We start from the raw sequence: 8,886 nt of genomic DNA on the forward strand, positions 1-8,886 counted from the left end.
AGCTGCGGTTCGGTACGGCGGACACAGTGCGCCTGCGCCGCTTCGCCCAGCCGAGCCCGCCCCTCCACCCGCGGCCGCTGCCAGGCCCCGCCCTCTGGGCATGTGGCCTCCCCACCCGGCCTGGCCTCGTTCGCGGCTGCTGCGGAGGCAGAGAGGGCTCCTGGGCGAGGGCTGAAATTGGGGATGGGGCTAGGAAAGAAGGGCGGACCTACAAGGGAAGTGGTCAGCTGCTAAGCCAGGCGACCCAGGAATCCGGGAGAACTGGTTGAGAGAGAGAAAGAGAGAAAGGCAAGAAGAAGGTTAAGATCAGAGTAGGTACTGGAACCATTCAGGTCGGTGATCACCTAAAGAAAATTGAAACTCAAAAGAAATCGGAGGTTGGGACTTCCCTAGTGGCGCAGTGGTTAAGAATCCGCCTGCCAGCGCAGGAGACACGGGTTTGAGCCCTGGTCCGACAAACTAAGTCCGTGAGCCACAACTACTCAGCCTGCGTTCTAGAGCCTGTGAGCCACAACTACTTAGACCTTGTGCCACTACTACTGAAGCCCGCGCACCTTAGAGCCGGGGCTGGGCAACAAGAGAAGCCACTGCAATGAGAAGCCCGCACACCGCAAGGAAGAGTAGCCCCTGATCGTGGCAACTAGAGAAAGCCCAGGCAGCAGCAAAGACCCAACGCAGCCAAAAATAAATAAATAAATAAAAAGAAATTGGAGGTCGCGATCTGACTTCTCCCTCTTGGCCTCTATCTTGCCTGCCATTATTGGTGCCATTCCTCGCCCCACCTACCCCCCCCCCCCACACACACACACCCGGAAAGATCTGAGCCGCATAAATTATTGTCAGCAGGTTGAGTAACACAATTAGCAAAAGGTAACACTTTTAAGTGTTTGAGAAAAGTTAAGCGCTTGACTGAAGCCATACTTGAGTTCTATCTTAAGTGTTTCTTGAAGCCCTGGAGATATCTGATAATTTTCTACAAACACCTCAGTTGAATTTTCGAACCTGCTTCCTAGACAAGCATTCACTATGGTACTCTGATGGGAAGCGCTCACTGGGTGTACCAGACTGTGGTACTTTGAAGTACCCTGTACACAAAGTCTGGTCATCGATTTTTCAAGGAGAGAAACTTATCTTTCTGCCCAAATAACTTGGCTGTTCAAAGCTGTGACACACAATTTTCTCCTCCTCCTGATACTTCCTCTGGCTTGGTAGCGATTTTTCCCATTCATCCCTAAAACCTCAAGTTATCATGTCCAAGTGCTATTATCACTTTGTTCAAAAATCGGTTATGACCTTTCTCATATTTTTTTTTTACAATTATTTACTTACATGTCGGTCTGCCCCAACTAGGCTTCAGACTCCTTTAAGGCAAGGACCCTATTTTATTATTTTTTTCTTACCAAACCTAGGACATTTACTCAATAAATGTTTTAAGGCATTTAATCAGTTTTTCAGGGAATATCTGCGCTAGGCAAATTCTCAGGAATTTTTTTTTTCTTAGTTCCACCACGAGGGGTTGAACCCGGGTCCTTGGCAGTGAGAGTACGGAGTCCTAACCACTGGACCACCAGGGAATTCCCAGGAACCATTTTTAAATCAGAAGACTATTTTATTAATTTATTATATGAGAAATAGATATCTTCTTTCCAGGGACAGATTTGTATCTGTTATCCTGTGCCCTTTTCCCAGTTTTGAGATACCCAGGAAACTAAGTCCTAGAGCCATTGGGATAAGTGCTCTGTGCTGGTGACTTGAGCATCTCACCCTGCAGTGAGTAGTGTTAGAAAACAATATTCAACTGAGTAAACTTTGAAGATCTTGTTGGCTTTATTCAACAATTCATGGAGCAGGCAGCATCCCATGTAGCAGATAGAAAGGCGTTCCAATGAGCTGTACAAAATGAAAAACTTTTATAGGAGGGAATGGGGGCAAGGAAGTTATACTAGCAAAAAGTGGATTGGCTGTGGCAAGGACACTTTCCTTTAGGGGACGGCAGGGCTCTAACGAACAGATTACCTCACTAGTGCTGACCAAGTAGTTCCTGGTTGACTGGTTTAAGATTCCATTTGGGGAGAGCTGAAACTATAATTAAGTTAAATATTAAGTCCCGGTTGGTGATGTGTGGTTAGCATAAGTGACTCCATTTGGGGCCTGCTGTCTTGTTTTAAACAACTGGAACAAGGAAAAGGACCCGTAGCTTTACAAAGCAATCACCTGAGAGGAGGCCACAGTGCTATCTGTGGTTTCTAAAAAAAAAAAAACAAAGAAAATACTAAAACAGGGCTTCCCTGGTGGCGCAGTGGTTGAGAGTCCGCCTGCCGATGCAGGGGACACGGGTTCGTGCCCCGGTCTGGGAGGATCCCACATGCCGCGGAGCGGCTGGCCCCGTGAGCCATGGCCGCTGGGCCTGCGCGTCCGGAGCCTGTGCTCCGCAGGGGGAGAGGCCACAACAGTGAGAGGCCCGCCTACCACAAAAAAAAAAGAAAAGAAAATACTAAAACAGAGTAGGGACATCTGTTTCCCCTTCATTCACACCTCTTTCTTTGTGTGGAAAAAAAAATTCAAGACTGCCTTTGAGGGGCTTCCCTGGTGGCGCAGTGGTTAAGAATCCGCCTGCCAATGCAGGGGACACGGGTTCAAGCCCTGGTCCGGAAAGATCCCACATGCCGCGGAGCAACTAAGCCAGTGCGCCACAACTACTGAGCCTGTGCCCTAGAGCCCTCGAGCCACAACTACTGAGCCCACGCGCCACAACTACTGAAGGCTGCGTGCCTAGAGCCCGTGCTCTGCAACAAGAGAAGCCACCGCAATGAGAAGTCCATGCACCACAACGAGAGTAGCCCCTGCTCGCCACAACTAGAGAAAGCCCGCGTGCAGCAACAGAGACCCAACAAAGGGCTTCCCTGGTGGCTCAGTGGTTGAGAGTCCACCTGCCGATGCAGGGGACACGGGTTCGTGCCCCGGTCCGGGAAGATCCCACATGCCGCAGAGCGGCTGGGCCCGTGAGCCATGGCTGTTGAGCCTGCGCTTCTGGAGCCTGTGCTCTGCAACGGGAGAGGCCACAACAGTGAAAGCCCCACGTACCACAAAAACAAACAAAAAAACAAACAAACAAAAAAAGGACCCAACACAGCCAAAAATAAATAAATAAATAAGTTAAGAAAAAAATACAATATCTAACAAGATATTTTTAAAAAAAGACTGCCTTTGATATCCATTTTAAGTCATTCACCTGATATAACTTTGTTCCTGTATCTTAAGAGATGGCCTTGAAGAAACCAAATTTGAAAAATCAAAGGGGTGTTGAAGTGTCTAAAATAAGGATAAAAAGGATTGAATGTTCATTTCCCCTTACCTCATATACATATAATACATGTTCATTGTGGGACAATTAGAAGATAGTTATGTAAAAAAATAAAAGCTATCCATGCTCCCACACCCAGAGATAAACACTTCACATTTAACATATATCCATTTAAATATCATGCACATATATAATAAAAATAGAACCACACTACAATGCTAATTTATAATTTATTTTATTCACTTAGTACAGTAAGAACACCTCTCCATGCAATTAAATATATTTCTACAGAATCTTCTTAAAGGCTACACTTTTGTGAAAAATTGTAAAAAATTTTGTATTGTAAAAAATTACTATAACTTATTTAATCTTATAATCCTCAATAGTTATAATTTGATTCTAAGCTTGACTTTTACAAACAACACTGCAGTGACCATCCTTGTATATAACATCTTTGAGTACCCAACCAGTTATTTCCTTAGGCTAAATAGGCATTGGAAGATTTATGGAAAATTTCACTTAAGCTCTGATAGTACCTGAGGAATTATCTCTGCTCTATTACAAAATAATATATTTCTTAAAAATTTATATTTGTGGGACTTCCCTGGTGGTTCAGTGGTTGGGACTCCTCGCTCCCAATGCAGGGGGACCAGGTTCGATCCCTGGTCAGGGAACTAGATCCTGCAAAAAAAAGAGATCCCAAACGCGGCAGCGAGGATCGAACATGCCGCAGCTAAGACCTGGCATAGCCAAATATTTTTTTTAATTATTAAAAAAATTGATATTTTTATCCACTAGATAATACATCTTACCCTTGGGGCTGCCTATAAGCTAACTTTTTTTTTTTTTTTTCTAGCCGGCTGCTCCACCCAGCTTGCAGGATCTTAGTCCCCCGACCAGGGACTGAACCCGGGTCCCTGGCAGTGAGAGCACCAAGTCCTAATCACTGGACCACCAGGGAATTCCCAAGAAATTCTTTTTAATAAGGAGACAAAACTAGTGTTTATGTTAAGAGCCTGGGGTGGGAGAAGAAATGGTATCTCGAGCTTTTTAATGGGTCCATCTTTTGGACACCCTACCTTGAAGTTTTTATGTGCTTGGCACTTTACATACATTTTCATGAAATGCCCCTGCAAGGCAGGCATTATTTTCCCCATTTCACAGAGGAAGAAGCAGGCTTGGGTAATATTTGACAAGGTCACATAGCCAGCAAATAAGGGGAAGACCTGAGATTCAAACCCAGATTTATAAGATACCCAGTATCCAAGCTCTTGGGCCATGCTGCTCTGGATGGGGGAGAGGAAGGAGAGATTCTTCTGGAAAAGGAGGCAATTGGCAGAAATCGAGGGTTCATTCCTCACCTGAAAACACAGAGAGAATCACATTTCCTTGGATTATGAAGGCAAAGTCACTTCACTGGCTAAAGTCTGGGAAAGCCCAAAGCCAACTCCATGAAGATTTCCAATACAGATGCTCTCTGTTCTTCTGATTCAGACAGGAGAAGGATACCCACTCCAGCACCCCCTTGGGGGAGGGCCTCAATGGGAAAAGTCTCAGGAGCAGGGGTGACCGGCCAGGGCGGCTCTAAGGTTGAGTCGCCTTCTGGGTGGACCCATTCCCCACCTCATCCAGCCAGAGGAACTTCAGTCTCTTATATCTGAATAGCATGATTTAGGCTTCCATTTTGTCATGAGTTTAACAAATATTTACTGAGCTCCTGTGTTAGCCTAGAAACTCCATGAAACACCCATTCTCTGCTCCCCATCATCCAGGTTCTGTCTCCCTTCCCCAGGATTCTCCTCCTGTGTCTGGCTGGCCCCCCAGGGTCTGGGAAGGTCATGTTCTTGCTCTGAAACTACACCCTTCGCCTTGACCAGCAACCAGCCCCAACCCTACCCTGTCTCTCATTTTAGTGTCGGTGTGGGTGACATCTGCTTCATGTGTTTTGAAGATGTATATTAGGTACATACACACTCATGACTGTTATGACTTTCTAATGGAATTGATATTTTATCATTGTGAAGCGTCTCCATCTTTCTGTTGATACTCTTTTTCTTAAAGCCCATTTTGTCTGATATCAGTATGGCCACACCAGCTATATAGTGCTTATTGTTTTGTTCGCATGGTAGATCTTTTTCCATTTTGTTATCTTCAACCTATCTGTGTCTTTATTTAAAGTTTCTCTTATAGACAGTATAAGTGGAGGGGCGAGAGGAAGGCTGCATTTGTGAGAAAATTTAAATTACCATCAATCAGTTTAAAACATTTATGTCTTGCGTGGAATCTTCTACTTGGAACTTCTGGTATCATTTGCCCCATGCTGTGTGGACTGCCACACGGGGAACGCTTTGCTGCCACTTACCAGAGGCACAGCCCTCCTAAGGGGGATCCTATTCTTCAGCCAACTGGCCAACCACCCCTCAGAGAGCAGCGGTTCCCAGGGTAGCAAAGCAAGGGGAGGGGCATGGCTGTGAATGTGGACACTCAGGAGCAGGATTAAGTGAGGGCAGGACACAGGAGAAAGGGAGCAGCATCTGGGATCTTACCTCTGCCTGAGAAGCATCCTGTCCAACACACGTTCAGAAAGGTGAGCAAGAAACAGGCAAGAGATGTAAGCTTTTGTGACTGATGACCTTTGGGTAGCTTTTAAATTGTTTCTTCCTAAACTATTTTGCCCTTTTTATTGAATCTATAGAACAATAAAGGACTTTCCAAATATGAGGAATAAATGTAAGTAAGTAAATTTATACTGAATGTACTTTGCCCTGTGTTTAGACTGGTTGTTTTCTCAACTTGGGATTTTTCCATGACCTCCTTCCCACATACTCATTAACCCTCTTCATTGAAGGCTGGCTTTTTTCTGTTCTGGCACTTCTCATCTTGTTTACTAGCTCTGTCTGTCTCCTCTTCTAGGCTAATGACCTCAGCAGTAAGAATGGGGTGGGACATGCCTCATGTCTCTGTGTCCCCTGCACTCAGCATATAGGTCTGCTGAACTAGTGAATGAGTGGGAGGGGCACAGCATACAAGACAAAACAAGCAAACAAATAATAGCAAACCACACTTTTACTTATGAAACCCAGCCAGGCCTGCTTACCCTAGCTCTCACTGTACCAAGCAGGCCAAAAGAAAGCCCTTCCTCCTCCAGCTTCTGCAGGCAACTCCTCACACAGGAATTCTCCCTGAAACTGCAAGGAAGGGGGGAGGTAAGCATGGTAGAATGGTTACGGTGGAATGGTGGCCAGTGCTGTCTCCTCTTGCATCCCTTCCCCAATCCCAAGGTGGGCCCTCCTCCCTAGCCCCTTCCCCATGGGCTTGGTGCTGTGAGGACCCCAGCTTGGTCCCTGATAATCATTTCCTTGAGATTGAGAAGCAAGCAGCAGGAGTCACTGTGTCCCTTTCTGTAGCTGGGCCCTAATCAGTCAGATCTCTGCTTCTACCAGGCGTGTCTCTGAGCCGCCCTACCATCCTCACCTCTCCCCTTTTAGGAAGGAAAAGCGCTGACACTGCAGAGATCTGAGTTAACTGATTAATCCCAGAAACCACCAACTTCAGCCCTGAGGGGAATGGCAGAGGAGGGTTTTTTTCCTGTATAAATAACCCAAACTGGAGATCATAGGTAAGATATTATCTCAGAGGTCCTCTAATCCAACCCCTTCATTTTTCTGATGAGGACAGAGAAGCCCAGAGAGGCAGTTCAACTTGCCCACAGTCACTGCTAACAACCAGTTAGTAGCAGAAGGTGGTTGGGACACAGCTCTGGTCCCAAACTCTGATTGAGGGGCAGAGAGTGCCTGATTCAGCTTCTTCTGAAGGCCAGGTGAGCTCTCTCACGGGAACAGCCATTTCCTTGCCTGGAGGGTTGGAGGAGGGGGAGTTTTTTCTTTTCCACTTGAGGAGGGATGAGGTGCTGGGGACACAGCCACAGGTATCTATCAGCCAGTGAATGAATGAACAAATTGTGGTATATTCCAAACAATGAATTCCTATTCAGCAATAAAAAAGAATAAACTATTGATACACGAACCAAAATGGATAAATCGCAGAATAATTATATTGAATGGAATAAGCCAGACGCCCTCCCAAAAGACCATATTGTTTGTTTATATAAAATTCTAGAAAACTCGAACTAATTTATGTGACATAAAGCAGATTAGTGAGGTAGTGGGTTGAATGGTGATCTCCAAAAATGGTGATTGGTGACGTCCTGATTTCTGAACCTTTGAATGTTACTTTACTTAGAAAAAGCGTCTTTGCAAATGTAATTAAGGATATTGAGATGAGATCATCATCTTGGATTATCCTGGTGGGCCTTAAATCCAGTGTCAAGTGTCCTTATAAGAGGATACCAATACAAGTAGTCCCTGGATATGGGAAAGAGGTGGAGAGAGGGGAGAGGTGGGAAGGAGAGATTACAAAGGGGTAAGAGTAAACTTTTGGGAATGATAAATATTTTCATTATCATGATTGTGATGATGTTTCATGGATGGAGACATACGTCAAAACTTGTCAAATTGTATACTTTGTTTTAAGTCCATTATACATTAACAAAACTGTTAAAAAGATGGAAGATCCATGGGTCTAAAACAAGATTCCACTCGCAATATTCTGGCTTTTTGGAAGTAGTCCACATAACATTGATATATGGTGCATTCTCAGAAAACTGATCATGAGATGAAACACCAACATATGAAGAACAGATGAATAACCCCAGAATATTAAAATTTGGAGAACTGATATATATATTAATATATAAAGTAATCAAATATATTAAGTACTGCAATGTATAAAACATTCTCATCTTATATGAACTTCATTAGAACTGAGACCAATGACATCCTTTTGGTGTCCCTCTTTGACTTCTTCTGTTTTTCATGATCTCTTATCTTCTCCAATTCCTGTTGTTGTTGCTTTTTTTCCCCCCCTTCTTATGTTTTGCTGGAGCATGTACTTTAATAGCTTCCAGAAAAGGAAATGCTGGCATAAAATTTTTTTGAAATCTTGCATGTCAGATTTGTCTTTTAGCTGGGGATAAAATTCTAGGCAAAATTGGAGGTATTGCTCTTTTGTCTTTTAGCATTCAGTGATGTTACTGAGAAATGCCATTCTCTTTTTACAATCTTCTCTTTATCCTTAGTGTTATGAAATTTCACCATGATGTGCTTTGGCTTGGGCTTTTATTTTTTCTTTATTGTGCAGGGTATTCATGGCATTTCAAATGGATTCACATCATTTACTCTAGGAAATTTTCATAAATATATACATACACATCATACACACAGATACATATATCAAAATAGTATCATCCCTTCCATTGGTTTTCTTTCCCTGGAATCCCCACTAGTTACATGTTAGACCTCCTGGATTGCTTCTCTCATTTCCGTATCATTTATCTCCTATTGTCCGTTGTTTATCCTTTTGTTCTATTTGCTGAGAGCTTTTTCTCACTTATCTTCTAGACCATGTATTGAGTATTTAATTTGAACTATCATATTTTAAATTTCCAAGACCTGTGCTTGTTCTCTGAACAGTCCATTTTAAAAATAGCATTTTGTTCATGTTTCATGGAAGCAATATCATCT

Source organism: Hyperoodon ampullatus (assembly GCF_949752795.1).
Source record: "Hyperoodon ampullatus genome assembly, chromosome: 5".
NCBI lineage: Eukaryota > Metazoa > Chordata > Mammalia > Artiodactyla > Ziphiidae > Hyperoodon > Hyperoodon ampullatus.